This window comes from Phalacrocorax aristotelis, chromosome 3 (genome assembly GCF_949628215.1).
Source record: "Phalacrocorax aristotelis chromosome 3, bGulAri2.1, whole genome shotgun sequence".
NCBI lineage: Eukaryota > Metazoa > Chordata > Aves > Suliformes > Phalacrocoracidae > Phalacrocorax > Phalacrocorax aristotelis.
Window position 1 is genome coordinate 84,296,118 of NC_134278.1, and position 17,021 is coordinate 84,313,138.

Consider the following 17,021-nt stretch of genomic DNA (forward strand, 5'->3'; position numbering starts at 1 on the left):
CTTCGCACAATTGCTTGGTTAGGATATTCGAGTCAAGTGCTTTGCTCGTTTGCTGCATGAAGCAAATCTGCTCGCTCCTGAGTAGTTAACTCTTTCTCTTCCGTCACTGTGCGACTTAATGCACGGCTTTCAAGGGCATCCAAATTTGTGAATGCTAAGGACATTGCACTTGTGTTCCATGTTACTTGCTATGGCTCACATGTCCCTGCTTCCAGGGCCACTGTGAGACCTCTAAAACACTGCAGTGGAGCCCACGCCCCAAGCCTATGTGAAGATTTAGTGATGCACAAGCCGTGCTGTGACAGAGATGGGAAAACTGAGATGTCCTTGCTTGAGATCCAGAAATGGAGCCAAGGAACTGTTTCCAAAATCCTTGTATTATTGATGCCTCATTTCCTCATTAATGCCACAGAAATTTATGTGAAGGGACTTCCACAGTGCTAATGAATTACCCATCGAAGTTTCCCCAGTGCCGATGGCAGGGAACGCTCCGGTTCTCTGCCCTCGCATTAGCGCTGGGTGTGTAATTGAATTATTTGTTAGCTAGCAGAAGTAAAAGTCCTTTCCTTTTAGGTTTGATGTTTGTTGATAGCGTTGAGGGCTTTTCAATACCTTTTACTTAGGCGTTGAGTTATCATACAAATTGAAAACATTTTCGTCATTTTGCCCATTCCAACGCCAGTGATGGTCAGCAGTTTCAGTCAGTCAGCTCTGTGGTTTTTTTCATTAATAAAATGCTGTCCTGCAACATCTCACCTACCTCTATTTAATACGCAAAATCTGTCTAAAAGCATCTTTGAAATAAATACTTTTCCAATTAGCACTAATAGCAATTACATGTTTGCACTGGTGAAGTCCTTAATCTACTGTTCATCTGTATGGTGTGCATCACTGGTTGAAGGTAAGGGAGACATTTACTCCAGTGCAAAGGAGATGAGCTGTGCTCCTCCCGAAGTGCAAGTGAGAGAAGCCCAGCAATCTCATCTTTTAGAGTCATACAGACACGGTGTTTCTTGTGGCATGAAAAGACCTTCTGAAGGACACATGAGTCCCAAAACACACAGAGGCCATGTAGTCAGAGGTCAGAGGCTATACCAGAGGGATGCAGGTTATTTTAGGGGCATCCTTCATACAGACTGAGCAAGGTGCATAGGCAGGGATGGGTGGTCAGGCTGTGCACTCCTTCCCTCCCAAGCCTTGTAACTCAGGCTGAGGCTGCATCGAGTTAAATGAGAGTGGTAAGAGCTGTGCAACTTCTGCATGCCTGCTCCTGCTCCTGCCAGGACTTTCACATTACTTCAAATCTGGTTATGATTTTGTTGAAAATCCTTACCCATAGCCTCACTGCTGCCAGTAAATTTCTGAAAATCCCCTTGCATTTGATACCTGTGCCAGTGCACAGAACTGCACTGATTGAGCTTGGGGAGGATAAAAGGAGCAGCTCAATTGCTTGTGGTGAGCAGGTCTAGCAAAAATTACTGTGAAGGAGTAGGAATAAATCTAAAAGGAGCCACTCTTAAACCAAGTTGGAAGGATGCAGCTGGGGCTGGGTAGCCTATTGTGTGAAACCACTTTTACTAATCTTGTTCAAGTATGTGCACAGAGAGCTGGGAGTGATTTATTTGTTGTAATGGGCCCGATCCTGTGAAGCTGTGAGTGTTGCCAGCAAAGGTGACAAGGTTGGCTGCTCTGTGCAGTAGGAGGAGAAGTTGTATCTACAGGAAAGAGAAATACAAGTTCAGAATACTGGAAGTATGAGACTGTGGAGATTAATGATAGAAAACTGCCATGTGTTTGGGGAGAAGGAAGTAAGCAGGAAGCAGGAGCCTAAATTAGGCTGCATCTCCCTGGGCGAAATGCTCAGTTTATAAATATTCTGGTAGCATTTAGAGCAGGGTTGGCTGTGCTGATTGCTCTTTGCTGTCCTTGATAGTATGCTGTGTTATTCATGCTTGTATTCTGCTTTGCTGACAAAACCACCCAGAGTACCTCAGCGGTCTGGGGGGAGGCTGTGCATGGGTTTGGCAGCAAGACTTCTGAATATGCTGGTGAGCAAGGAGGCTGTGCCCTGCTTGCCACTGCAGCCCGCAGTGCTGCAGGACAGGGGTGGTGTGTTGGGTTGTGAGCGTTTAATTGTTCAGCTGGTGCCAGGGATGCTGGTTTTAAAGAGCATCTTCTCAACGGAGTCAAACCTTTACAGGAGATCACCGACTTGTCTTGACATTTGTGAGCAAGCTGGCACAGGGCCTGAAAAGAGTCATCACCACTCCTCCCCAGCCCCAAAGCTGACAGGCAAGGGAAAGCAAGGCATGAAGAAGAAAATGTGGGGTGCTGAGGCCCCAGCTGGGTGGAAGATCTGGGAACAAAGCAACAAAATGCTCAGGCTTAAAACACAACAGATTTCAGCCCTCAAAATCTCACAGCAATTGATTTACAGGAGCAAAATAGTTATTGCTCCAAGGAGTTGGCACCTATGGTGAGCTCCACTTTTCCCTCCCTCTTTGTCATGGCCTCAGGAGGACTGGGGTGCAAGTGGAAATCACCAGGTCCTGCAGTTTGTGAAAAACAAGATGAGGCATTTCAGTGTTTTCTAGGCTGCAGTTTATGGGATCACTGGGAATTGCTGCTTTGCTGAATGCAGTCCATACACTTAACAGCACAGCATTGCTTCTAAAGGATCCCAGCCAGTTGCTCCTGTCTGCTGTGGTATACAGAAATGAAAAGTGCAATCCAGCCTTTGTTTCAAATGAAAATTCTCTCTGATCTGGAATAGCTCTACCCTGGGATGTGCCTTAAATATGATAGCAGGGCTGCTATGCCAGGGAGTATGTTTTTTTATTTGTAATGAAAAGAACTTTATTCCTATCATAAAAAAGTTTAGTGTGGAAAGTTAACTAAGGTACTGGTTTTTTAGAAGCTGAAAATATCAGGAACTCAAAAGGCAGCAGTGGTTTTTAAATTTTTCTAACTTTTCTTCTTCTCTTTTAAAGCCCCTGGGAACTGTTGTAACTCCAGACCAAATAATTCATTTGTATTCCTGTCAGTCCCACATATGCTTCTGTAAGTATTGCGTGCAATTCCAACTAAATGGACAGTTAAACTAAAGATGGTACTGAGCAAATCAGACTGCAAACCATACGTATAGGCAGAAATATAACACATTGCAAGACCTCTACTGTGCCATCAGTTGTCCTCTGCTGGGCTGCAATGTTTTTTTTGAATCACTTATACAAAGAGGCCACTTTGATTTTTTGTTTCTGTACATGACGTATTATGAAACCAGTGCTGATGTCCCCATGAAGTTTTGCCTCTTTGTCTTGCTGATATATTGGGCTGATATAGTTGCCCTGCAGGAAGGATACATGGAGCTACAACATGCAGGGCAGACTCCAGCCCTGAAATTTAATGGCACTTGCTCTGAGCTTAAATGTGTAGGGTAATGGTTACCAGGGATGGAGCATGGCTGATCACCAAGTCTGGTATTTCTCAGGTACCTGTCTCTTCTGGATGGGGGATGTTTTGCAGACTTAGATTATGACTATTGCTGTGTCAATAATTGTCATCTACTTGATGACAACCTCACCTATGCGTGTTTGTCTAATCTGCAAGTTTGGTTGTTTTAGAGCAATATGAAGGAAAACGAGTTTTGAACCCTAGAATCATGTGAGCTTGTTTGCAAAGAGGAGGATGTGAATAAGTTAACTGTGTGTACCTTATGCGTTTTGGGTTTGCTTGGGATTTTTGGCTTCAGTAAATGAACTCACTGAAGGAAGGGAGCAGTGCTTTCTCGCACTACCTGATCTGCATCTCATTTAATAAGTCGTCTTCCATTTTGATGTTTACATTTCACACTGTTAATGCAGTTGGACAAAATGGTGACTTCAGCCAACAGGGATGAGTAATTTAGGAAAAATTTTCTGGGGTACTCTGTTCATTCCCTCCTGTGCTGGTGTCACTGTTGTGGTGAAAATCTATACTAAGCATGTGGCCTTAATGTCATTCAAAAGTAAGACTTTTCATGTTAAACTCTAGGTTTTGGTTGAATAAATCAATAGCCTCTCAACTAATCCCATTGTCTAGCCCATCACAACTTTAAACCAGGCAATTTCTGTAAAGGAGCTAGTGTTTTCTGGACATGTCTCTTTGCAAGATGGTACAGGCATTACTGTATGTTATGGTTGAGTTATAGTTATTTTTAGGGTCAGGGTTTTTGCTGGGATAAAGTATGGTTGGTGTGGGGCTGTGAAGGGGTCCCCAAGTGAAAGGTGGGCTGCAAAGAGACCTGGGCTGTGAGAAATGTTCTGGATGGTGTGTTACGGGTGTCTTGGCCAGGGTTGGGGAAGAAAAATCCAATTGGATACCTTAATTTATCCCTGACTCCCTCTTTATCACAGTTGCTTTTGGGGGCAGATGCATCCTTTTCCTGGCGCACAATTTCCAGCTCCAACAAAATCATTAGCAGTTTTACTTAGAGTATACTTTGAAATGTATCATCTATTCATTATTATCTTATTTGGAAGGAAATTATTAATGATTCTGAAATCACAAGCTGTAATGATTTCACTCTCTGTGAGAATTCATTAGGCTTTATTTCATCAGCTACCTAATGCACACTATCATCTTTCCAAAGAGCAATTGCAATTGCACAACAAGAAAAACAGACTCTGTGGACATGAGGAAAAACACCCTGGATAGCAGTCTAGACTGCTCAATTCTTGCAAAATCAAAAATTGGATACCAACAGTTTAGGTAAATTGAAGCTGAAAGAAATCAAAATCATTTTGCAGGCCCAGGATAAACAAAAAAACAATATGAATATCAAATTGACCCTGCTCCAGGTGAGAATAATTTGGTGTGATTTATTTGCCATCTCTGAACGTGTTGCTTACAGAAAAATTAAGTGGTGTGCCCGGAATAAAAAGAACAGGAGGTAAACATAAAGTCACAAGGAAATAAGGGTCTTGATCCAAATGCAGCACTGAGATAATTTTGAAGCCAATGCATTTCTGAGGGAAAGCAGCACTGTAAGCTGCAAGGTTTTTCTTGGTAGGAGTGTTCCTTTATGCAGAAATTATACAGCTGTTGACGCCAATTTTAGCATGGCAGCTCAGGGACAGTGTTAATGAACACAGGGCAAGTAGGAAGGAGTGTATGAGAAATGAAGAAAAAAGTACCTGGTAGAGGGACTGGGGGAGTGGGTAGTAAGAGGCATATCCTGGCCTCAGTGAAATTACTGGAAATTTTGTCATGAATGTCCAAAAATGAGTGCTTCCCCCCGCCTCCCTTCTGTTGTTTCTTTGTTTTTCTTTTTTTAATAGTGGTCTTGTTAAAGTGCTTCTGAGCCAAGCAGCCTTCCTCAAATGCTTGGAGTGGCTGGATTCAGCACTGAACCCACACCCTGATGACCAGAAGAGGAGGGGCTTCATTCACGAGGTCTTGCTGCCAGGTCTCATTAGTGAAGTAAGTGTTCTCTTTTCTCCTAATTACCCTGTGCAGACATCCCCAGCGCTGCTCAGCTTCAATTCATGGTCCCCCCAAGCTAAGTGCAGCTTCATAAAAAGCCAGCCTGTTTTGTAAAATGTGCAGGGTAAGAAGGCACAGACCTGCTGGGTGGGTGCAGAGTGTAAATGTGAGGGCTAAATGAGAAGGCGGGGTGGCAGGAGCAGGAGTGGGAGATTGTACTTGTTAGTTACCATTGGGTGTCAGGGGAGTTTTGTCACCAAATTCCATTACAATGAGAGTTTCAGCCTTTAAAAGTACAATTCAGTGGCTTGTTTCATTAAATAAGCTAGCGAAGATTGTATATTAGTCTCTGACAGGGCTACATTTGGATAAAAACCATGCTGAATTATTTCTTTTGTCATTAATGTCACACAAACCACGCTAAGGAGAATTACATGGGCTGCAAAAGTGAGTAGTGCTAAGTCTGATTCAAACAAATGGAATTGTTATTCTTCAATACCAGTTGCAGGTTGCAGCTGCCTAATGCATCCAGGAGAGGATGAGAAGTAAATGGTAAATCAATGGAAAGGTTCATACTTGACTGACAGCCTTTAAATAATGTAAAGGGTCCCTCAGCACACAGCAGGGTTATATAGTACATTAGCATTTAAGACCAGTGGAAAGACATGAAGGGAGGTGTTTAGGAAGTTTTGTCCTTGTAGCTGCAAAGCTAAAGGAACTGGAAAGGAGCATACCTAGAAATTTGGTTTGAAAGCTCAAACTCTTCCTGGAGAATGAGAAAACAAAGAAATCTTAATTTGGCCAGACTAATTTTTGTTTATATTTGGCCTTTGGTAAGCCCAAAAGGGGTCTTGCGCTGTGCAGCAGAGAGGACACGAGGACATGGTGCTCTCTGTAATACTCGAGGCAAGGGGGTGAACCCAAGGCCAGTTTGGGAGTGGGGGCTCAGCCCGCTGTGCCACACAAGAGGACATGTTTGTAAGCTACGCTGTAAAAGTTTCCAGGACTTGGATGCTCTGCTTGCCTATCAGCAGCTGTGGGCATACCATTCAGGGCATCCTGGCTGTTTACAGCTGTGTTCCTTCTGTAAAACAGCCCCTGTTCCCCTGAATAAACATTTATATGAACACAAACAGAAGGGTGTCAAGCAAAATGGTGAACAAAATTGGAAGTTGTATCTAGTTGCAGGTTACAGTCACCATGTTCCCCCTCTGGTTCTGCAGGTCTGTGCATTATTGTCTGTTCTCTTTGGACATGTGCACATGCTGTCCTGCTTGTGTGCGTGCTCTCTCTGAATTATGAAAGGTCTGAACTTTGCATTTCTGATCCCAGAAATGGGTCATAAGTCGGCTGTTGATTTGTAGCTGTTTGGTGTGCTGAGAAAAAAAGTTGCAAGGGAAAGTTGTGAGCAGACAGATGGACATACCTTCTCCCTGATTCCCGGGAGCATACTTTTGAATTACATCTGCTAGACGATGACCAAGAATGTAGGGGAATTCTTGATCTGGTTTTAACCCTCGTGACAATTTCACAGGCTTGATTATTAAGAACTAGACTTTTTGCATTTATAGAGAAGCTGCCCAGAGAAAGTGACCCATGAAGATGTTTATTCTTGTGACTTCACATTAAATATGAAATTCTAGAGAAAAAGAGAGCCTGCATATGTGTGTGTATATATATACTTAAAAAAGGATATGGCTGATACTCTCTTCGCTACTGTACTTTTATATTGTTGTTAGGCACTGTTGAATGTACATGGCCTCCCCAGCACCACTGTCTATTGACATGCTCTACTTATCCAAAAGCAGCAAGGTTGAGGTAGATCAGCTGCAACCCCTACCCTCCCTCTGGAAGTGTCTCCCCACCACATGTTAGGCTGTGAGAAATTGGGACTTGGCAGGGATGGTATTTGATTTCTGATTCAGTGGCAGACTTTTTGTGGAACATTAGGTGTACAGCAATTTATGCAGCTACACAAGCTATTCAGTTTTCTGCTTTGTCATCTATCAAATCAGGAGAAATAGCCTGAAAATTATGTAGTGATGATACTTTAGTAACTGTATCATGCTGAGGCACAACTGTAATAAGGTAACAAGACCGTGAAGCTTTGGTTTATTCAATTCTTTCCTACTTTAACCATTAAATTTTATGGCAACAGTATCAGAAATACATCTATTTTTTTAAGAAGCTGAGGCACCATTTATTCTACAGTGAGAAACAACAGCCAGTTGGAAAACAGAATTAACCTTTCATGCAACCTGAGTGAGGACATGCCTGTCAGTTCATGAAGGTTGAGAGAGTTCGTTTTTTTGCATGTCAGATAGTCCATGGCAGACTGAGCAGGTTATATGGAAGATCTCATGGAATAAGCTGTGTGCTGTAATGGCTGGATGCAGCCTTTAAACAGGCACGTCAATCAGAAGTGACTCCTGACATCCAGAATGGGGTAATGAAATTAATTGCATTTTTCAAGGATAGAAAAAGCTTTAATTTAAAAGTACAATGGATTAAATTCTGCTTTTCATTCATGAATACTACTAAAGAAACTCCTAATCTGATAACTCCATTTACTTTAGTATCTTTAGACATTCCTCTGACTTTCTGACAGAGCTATGAACAGTTTCTCCTCTCTTCCCAGGCTTTCTTCTCTTTTATGTCCCACCCACCAGTCTCACTTGATCCTGTTCTACCACTGGATGTTCTGAAGTGCGCATTTGCTTTTGGTGCCTCCAGTACATGGGATAGAAGGTAAGTGGAGCACCAGCAGTGGAAAGCTGAGTCTTGTGACCTTTTCAGCAGCCCCATGTTTGATGAGAAGAGCCAGCAGCTGGGAGGAGCAGGTGGGTCTCTTTGCAGCTACCTGGCTGGAAATCCAGAGTAGCTCCCTTTAACTATGAATTCAGTGCGGCAACTTAAAATGTGTCTCCACTAGCAGCTGCCTTTCACTGGATTTACTTGACTGGGCTTTGGTGTTATTTATTGTCCTACTAATTTCTGTGTCACTGTGTGCATGTGTGTCATATATCACATGTGACACATCACTAGTAGTTTTGTTGATGTGTTCTTTTTTCCCCTTAAATCATGGACAGAGATACTGAGCAGCATGGGGCCAAGATACAGCCCACAGAGACCTGTCAGAAATATTCCAGAGGTTGAGGATTTCACAACTTGTCATTCTGTTTGAACATCTGCCATTTAGTAATTTTTTTGTGGAGAAATACAGCACACCCTGATTTGATTCTGCCCCGTGAACCCACAGGCAGAGTAGTTGCATGACATACAGTTACTCTGTTAACATAAGGTGTGGTAGAGGAAAAACTCCCCAGGTACCAAGCAGAAATCAGACTCCACTCAATAGTCTCATGTATGCCATGCTGTTACGAACCCCTTAGTGAAAAAAAAATTCTGGAAGGTCATCTAAGTGCTTGGCTGGAAAGTTTGAGGTCTTGAAAATGCTGGAGTAGCTTTATTGCATTCAGGTAAAAGAATGTTTAGCCAAACAACTTTAAAAACAGGTTGAAATGGCTTTTATATCCTGCGCTCTTCAGACACAGCCCCCTGAGCGGGAATGAATCTGGCTGTGAAGGTGTAAGGCACGTGTTTGGGTTGGGTGACACCCAGGAAAGTTGTGCAAGCATGCAGCTGTGGTGGGGTGGCATGCAGTGAAGAGAGTGATTACAGTCCAGATTAAGGCAGTCAGAATAATATCACTAAAGTCACTCAAATTATTTTGTATTTACACCAATGTGGATGAAAGCACAGTTTGCATTTTAGCTTAGAATAGTAGCTCCTGGAGAAAAAAAATTTGAATATGCTGCACTCAAAGATCTCCATCAACTGTAGAAAGGGGGATTAGCTGCATTACCCTGGGTGAAGCTACTACAGGTTTTGATCTTACTCTAGCATTCGTTAGTTGCTGGAGCAATTACTCAGTATTTAGAGAGTACTTTCTTTTCCTGACTGATAAAAAAGCTTGTTTGCCATAGCAACCCCAGTGGTGACTCTGCTTCCTAGGTACAAAGCGCTTTCGAGAAGATGCACACCGGCACATAACACGAACTTTGGAAATTGTTGGTGTTTTAGAGCAAGAAGGATCTGATGTATAATAAGATGTCAAACAGAAAATAAAGTATGCAGTAAGCTCATTAACTAAGATCCCTTTGTAATCGTCTTCAGTAGTGCTTTTGTTTCCCCTGTTGTTTTTGCTTTCTTTTGTCTAAACATGAATTTAAAAAAAAATAAAAGGAATGTTTTATTGAATAAGAAAACAATACAGATGCAGGTGGGTAGATGTTGAAGAATATTTTTAGCCTAGTGTTTGACAAAGACATTGTTAGCACTGCCAAAACAACCAAAGGTGAGAGTGGATCCGTGTTTCCCTCAAAGGAAGCTCCTCTGGGGTTGTGGTGATCCAGACCAAAAGGCTGCTGGACACTCACCTGGGCTGTCTGCAGAATTTGCAATCAGTTATTTAGTTTCCTTCTCAAGCTGAGTGTGTTCAGAAGAAGGCAAGGAGTCTCTCATCTTTTGGCTGACCTCTTTTTTGTTGTCTTTCTCACAAATGTTGATGAAGTTGCAAAAGTCACAAAAGCTGCCCTTCCTAATGTGTCAGTGCACAGGGGTGGTCTGAGGGCAACCCCTGCCTTCACTGGCAGATCCCGAATGCATTGTCCTGTCTCAGAGTTAGCCTGGCTGTTTAATGATGTATTGGAGTGATTTACTTGCTCCGAGAAAACAGACCTTCCTCTCACACTTCTGGCTGGAGCCTCTGTGCAGGCTTCAGCAGTGGGCAGCTCTGCCATTTCTGTGTAATTTCAGTGAGGGAAGTGGAGAACACTGAATACTTTTCCAGCCTTGCAATTTAATAGCCAGCTTGTAAATGATAATGTGGGGTATGCTTTTTTAGAAACTAAGAAATTTTAGAAATCTAGAAATTTTAGGAATTAAGATGATGCAGGAAAGCAGGAAATCACATATCACTTCAGGCAACCATCCTCAGGTCTGATCACCCTCCCTTTGAGATCAGCTGAGGTTTCCCTGTCATTTATGCAGGTACCCATCAATGTGCTTATCTGTTTTCCTGGCAAGCTTTTGAGCTGTTCCTAGGCTCTGTGCAGCTGCAGCACCTGGGGCAGGTTAGTGGCTGTGTGGATGGACTTGAAACAGTCTTTTGGGGCAAAGCATGCCAGATCCAAAAGCTCTTGGGCTTGGTAACAACTACCATGATGCCTCAGAGCTCTGGACTGAGACCTAGAAATACTAATAATGAGCTGAAACTTGGAAGCAAACCCAGCTCATAAAAATGACTGTCAAAACAGGCCTGATGCATTTTACTTTAAATTTGACCAATTGTCAATGTTTCAGCTGGACAAAGGTTTTCATAATATTCTCAGAATCTTCATTCCTTTAGGATTAACTAAGGGCAAAAAAGAGGTGATTCTTTTAAATAAACTTTCAGATGAGAAGATAGGACACAGGACTGTTATGACCTTTTTATGAAGAAACAAATAAAAAAAAACCGAACAAAAAAATTCACCCAAAAGAACAAAAGAGAAAAGGCTAAGTATCAATGCCTTCATGGAAGGCTTGGCCAGCAAAGCTCCAAAGAAAATAATAATCCAGTAATTGGTGGCTTTCTGCACCACCAATTCTGTTTCTTGAAGCAGTAAATTCATCTTTGCATCTCTGTTTAGAGAAAACCTCAGGGTCCTGCCTGGCTTTACTAAATCATGAGTAACAACAACAGGGGATGGCAGTGCAACGGTATCTCCCCGGGCAGCATGGGCCACGGACCTTATGCAAGGTCTACTGGGATGCTCTGCTGCAAGAAAGAAAAAAATTCCATTATTTCTGCTTCATTTGTCGTCAGCACATAAAAATAAGTTGGCGTAAGGCAGTGTTCAGAAGGAGTTAGCGTGTCAGTGTGAGCACATTGCGGTTAACCTTGATGTGCTGAAGCAAAGGTCAGGGTAAGATTTAAGTGGAGATTGAGAGGAAAGTAGAAGCAGCTAAGCCCTGCTTAGTGGAGAGCCTTCTTCCCTGTATGGGGGATTGGCAGTGATACATTTCATTTTACAGGTATTGGGAGTTGTAAGAGAGAAGGTAGGGCTCATGGTAAGGTATCAGTCTGACCTTAATCTGGAATTCCTGGAGACCAGTGGTCTGGGCTAGAGCTTGCTCTGAGAAGTATGTTGGCTTTAGCAGGACCTGTGCTGGTAGAGTAGATCTAGCTATATTTGATGTTATGAGTATTTGAGATTGTAGGAATGAAGTTGAGAATAGTGTCAGAGTTAGTGTTGGGTTGAAGGCTGGGTAACACTTCTGCAGCATAGGTTTGTCTTTTAGTAAAGAGCAAGACAGAGCAGCATGTGATGGAATGTTAGAAGTATAAGAAAAAAAAAAAAAAGGTGTTAGAAAGCAAAGAAACAAAACCCAGGCACAGTATTTTGTTTGCACAGTGAATCCTCCAAATCAATTTCTGAACAAACTGAACAGCTTTATCTTGTAGTTGAAACTCTTTTGAAATACACTCTTCTCTCTGCTGCTGCTAGGGACCCAACTGTGTAATGACAGCTGGGTTTCATCTGCATGATTCTGGGAGCCAAAGGGACTGTGTTCTCCACAGCTTATTACTGGTAGGATGCCTAAAGAAAGTGCTCTTCATTTGTATTCCAAAATCAGCTTTCCCATCTGTGATCTGCTCTGGAGTTGACACCTGTAAGAGAAAAATAAGTTGTAGCTTTTGATTTATCCATTGATTTAATAATTGTTTTCTCTGTGTAATGGGGATCCCTGGAAGAGACGCAAAGTGTTTGGTCTTTCCTGCCTGTCTGATAGGTTATATTTTAAAGGGAAATTGTAAGAAGTGAGAGATCCCCACACTTCCATGCTCCTGCTGCAAACCTCCAGCAAAGCTGAGATACTAAATAGGTGTTGGCTTGTGCTGGAGTTCCCTGCAGCATTTGTAAAGCCTGCTTTCCTCAAGAAAGAGATCTTTAGTGCTATTTTGCCTGCTGATAACCCTCCCTCTCCTCATTCCCACCTTTGGCAACATCTATGCCGTGGAGGTGGCAAACCCCTGAAACTTTTAAGATTTTCTGTTTGTGTGAGCTGTGGGAAGCTCTGCGCGCCCACTGTCCAATGTCCCCATCCACGGGAGCAGGCTGGGTTAGGGTTGAGGTCAGGGTCAGGTCCCCTGGCTCTGCGTGGGTGGCCGCAGCTGCCCTTTGCTGGGACAGAGGAGTCCTGCAAGAGCTGGGGTGGGGTTTTGAAGATGCCCCATACTTGCATCCTTGTTTTTTTGTCTCCTTCCTTGGGGTTACAAGAAATGCAATGAAGGGATCTGCCTGCTGAGGAGTTTGTAGCTAATGTTAGTCCTGCGCTGATGAAAGCTGTGCTTCCCTGCTCCTGAAGCAACTCGGAGGCTGTGCTGCAGGCCATCGCCCCCTGCTGCTTTCCCTGTGCAGACAGAGCACGCAGCCCCAGTGAAAGCCAAGCTGGGGCTGCAGCACCCTTTTTTCGGCCCTGCACTGTGCTGGAAGGTGCTGTGCCACTGCTCAGGGCAGAGCCAGGCTGCTGCCTGCACCCATCTTTGCTTGCATTCCCTTGCCAGTCCCTCCCCGTGCTACTGTGCCATTTGTTTCTTGATGGGAAGAGTAATATTTTATGACAAAGGTAGAGCTTCATGACAGCAGCAGCAGAAATTACTCTCCTTTCTGACTAGTCCTTCAAGGAAAATCTTGCAGATCTGACTCTCCAGGGACTGAAATCAATGCGGGTGTTAAGCAATGTGGCTTGGCTATTTGGATAAAATAGCCTAGTTTTGATTAGGTAGGGAATCGGAGGCTAAAGGGATTTCTTTTTCTCAGAACTGGGCAAAGAATAGCAATGTAAAAAGCTGGATCAAATAGCTAAAACCAGTATCTTCCCTGAGCCTTTCTTTCAGTTCCTCTGTAGCACATCAACATAAGAGAGACTTAAACTCCAGTTTCTGAAGTTTGCTGAGTGGGAGGGTGAAAAATAAAAGAAAAAGGGAGTTCACAGCTGCAGCCTCTCAGGAAATTGCGGTAACAACTTGTCATCCTTGGAGTCATGACTGATAATGCACCTGTGCATCCTTGTGGCTGTTGGTCTTTATCTAAATTATCTGTTGGCACATCTGAAATTTAATGATGCCATATGACACTTGCTACAATACAGTCTCTTTAGCATGTTCCCCCTTTCCCAGTACTCAGGAAGGCAGCATGGACAGGAAGAAAAAAAATGCTTTTTTGCTACATTTTGCTTCTGATGTGTTAATACTCTCCAGCCTGCTGAGCTGCTTGGTCTGTTGGCTATGTTTGGGCATTGCAGACTGAGAAGCTGATGCATTTACTTTCACATTCTTGCAGACATACCTGTCCTTATTGTGTATTCTTACAACTCAAACCTTATCTGGTGTCAAAAGGAGAGAACAGATAGAAAAATGCTTATTTTAACATTTCCCATGTTAAGGAATAATTCCCACTGGATTGGCATAGGGATATGTGCTGCCATTTCCTCCAGAAAAGTGATTTTCCCATTAAATACCTCCAGTTTCCTTCCCAGAGCAGGGCACAGCCATTCACAAGAATCGCAGATGGGGCAAGGTTCCCGCAGGCCCTTTCTCTGCACTATTGCACTGCTTACACCCTGCTTTGCTGCTTTTGTTCCTTATTTTTTCATTTTAGCAGCCGAGGCCAGGCCGGAGACTCTGGATGGGTGACTGGGCAGGTGGACAGAGCAGTTTGTGACGCAGGGCATGACAAACTGACCCCATGCAAGGTAGGGGACCAGCAAAGACCCCACACTGCACCCACAGAGCTGCCCCCAGGCACCAGCCCTGACTCCACCTTCTCTCCCACTTCCTCCCTGATTTGCAGTAACTTTTTTAAGCCCTTCTGTTGCCTGCCTCCATCTTAATTTGGTTTACAATACATGTGCTGCCAGGCTACCTGAAATATAGTGAAAGAAACGACACAAATATCCTCACAGATGTGACAACAAAAGAATATAAAAAGAAAGAATTCCCTTAAAGGGGAGAGAAGAAAAAAAAAAAGGAGGAAGGCTCGGATATTTTGTCAGGTATATTTGGTGAGGGTTTTTTCAAAGACCTTCGTGTTCTAATAATGCTGTTGGTTAAAAGGAAAACACTGTTTTATTAAGAGTACTACTTCTACTTCTTTTCTGTAGAATTAATATTCACCCATGAAAAAATATAGATTCCACTTTGTATGCTAATTTTGACTGCTTATTTTTGCTCCCTTTAATTTTTTTATGAAATTGTACCTGGGTCCCTGTAATCCTAAATTCAACATGAAGAAAGAACCTGAATGCTGCTGCAAATCGCTTGCTGATTTCCAAAATATCTTATGCAATATATGACCTGGAGAGGAGCCATACTTTCTTCAGTAAAAGAAAGAAAAAGGAAAAAAGGGCAAGTTTTTCTTGCCTCCGTGCTTTGGGAGAAAAGTCGGAACATTCAAAGTCTAAAGACCTCCAGTAAGACAAGATGCTAATGAGCAAATTTTTAAAAATCTTATTGTATCTAAATAACATCCTGGGTTTTGGCATCTTGTTTCATTATGTCTTGGCTTCGGTTGGTTGGTTGGTTGGTTGGTCTGGGGTTTTTTTGTTATTGTTTTTTTTTAACGTCAGCATCTGGTGGCACTGAATTCTATCTATTCTGGAATTACACCATGGTGTGGGGCATGGTGCTACAACAGGATGGGATTTCAGGGTGATGTGGGTGCTCTTCTTAGGGAAAATTTTCCTGCAGCTCTTGTTAGTAGTTCACAGAATATGGGACTTATTGCAGGAAGGCTCTGAACGAGCCCTGGGGACACCCACTCTGGTTGTGTCACCCACTGTCCCTGGCACAGTTTCAGGATATTCCCATCAGATTCCCATTAGATATGGCTCCACATTTGCCAGGGACATTGTTGGCCTGTTTATTTACTAGCAGGGCACTGTGCAAAAGGCACCAGGCAAGTGCTGCCCACCTCCCAGGGTACGATTTCTCCCTCTGGAGACATAACAGCCTCAGCTGGGAAGAGCAGTCAGTTGTACGTTGGTTGTGATATTGTGCTTGAATGAAAGCCAGAAGTCAAAAAGTATAAAGCAATCTCTGTCACTCCTTTCCCGAGGAGAGAATTTTCTCTCATTTAACAGCCCCACACCTTTGCAAACCTTTTCTCTCGCTAGCATAATGCATTTTTAATGAGCCCTTCTACAAAGACCACAAGGTAGCTTGGAAGCCTTAAGCAGAGGCCATAAAATTTTTTATTGTATCTGTGATTTTTTTTATTCTTTTACTGCACAGAGAGAAATGTACTACAGCTCTGAGCAACAGTGACAGGATGATCTTGGGTGAACAGAAGAAGAATCAGTGGGTAAGCAGTTCCTTTAAGAATAAAAAAGGTGTTAAATTGGTCAAGCCTTGTGCTGCTTTGAAGCTCTCTGGCATGACATTTTTGGTGGGTTTATTACATTTTTGTGTGTGTGTTTGAGCTACTGCTTAGTCAAGTAGATAGTGTCAGATCTTGGTAAAGTGAACTCCAACATCCTGAAGTCAAATTATGATATAATGTAACATGCAAAAACTGTGAGCTGTTTTTTTTTCCCCCTTTTTATTCACCTAGGATATTTTTTAATAAATCTGAGAATTTAACTGTGTCTGTCACTGCAGTTTAAAAACAAGCTGAGATAGTTACTTAGTTAATTCAAAAATGATTGGAAAAGATGAAGACAACTTGTGATTTCCAAAGTTCTGTATATGTAAGACAGCTTGAAGTTCAGTCTGAAGACATTTTGCTGTAATCTTCTTCATCTTCGCCACATTTTGATGGAAAAAATAAAATTATTTTGATACTTGGTGTTTCATATGAGATATTGCCTTTTCAGGTAGCGTGATTTCAGCTGTGTATCACAAAGTGCAATGTTTTATCATTCTGTCTTGCTTAGGAAAATCTATTCTTGCCTAAATTATTTCTGTGCCACATCATCTTGAAGTATTTCAAAACAGAGCAATGTGAAAAGCTCATCTTGAAGCATTTGGCTGCTGCACTATAGAATTCTGAGCTCTCATTGCTGTAGGATCTGAGAACCTTCCAGCACTACATTAAACACCATGACTAACATCTGCCATGTTTTGTTTGCTTTCACATCCTCCCCTCTGGGGAAAATGTGTGCCCAGTTTTGGTCAGGTTTTTCTGTATGAGAATGGTTTGATTTTTAAGACAGATGCATTCTTCTGAATTTCAGTAAGAAAAGGCAAGATGGAATAAACACATATAGTGCTTGGAGTGGCATGCAGAAATGTTTGTAGTGGTCCTTAGTGGGGGGAGGATGTTCAGCTTTCTCAGATTAACCTGGAAGAATTGCTGACCATACTAGGATTTTTTTGTGGGAGGGAAGCAGAACTGGATTTTCCTGAAAGTCAAGAGCAGATATGCCCATTGCTAGATTGCAGCAAGTGAAGCTGCAGCTTGCTGGGCTCCAAGCACTACTTAGAATAAAGCAGCATGCCCTTACTATAGCAG

The 17,021-nt window shown here is 42.7% G+C and overlaps 1 protein-coding gene across 1 annotated transcript in view; it reads left to right on the top strand.

Annotated features, from left to right (window-relative positions):
* The window catches only part of BTBD3 (BTB domain containing 3), a 156,345-nt gene that overhangs the window by 113,170 nt on the left and 26,154 nt on the right, over nt 1–17,021 (top strand). Inside the window, exons 10-13 of the mRNA XM_075088242.1 lie at nt 2,991–3,060; nt 5,319–5,460; nt 14,172–14,265; nt 15,803–15,872. The gene's annotated coding sequence lies outside the window, so the exon portion shown is untranslated. The remainder of the gene's footprint in view (nt 1–2,990; nt 3,061–5,318; nt 5,461–14,171; nt 14,266–15,802; nt 15,873–17,021) is intronic.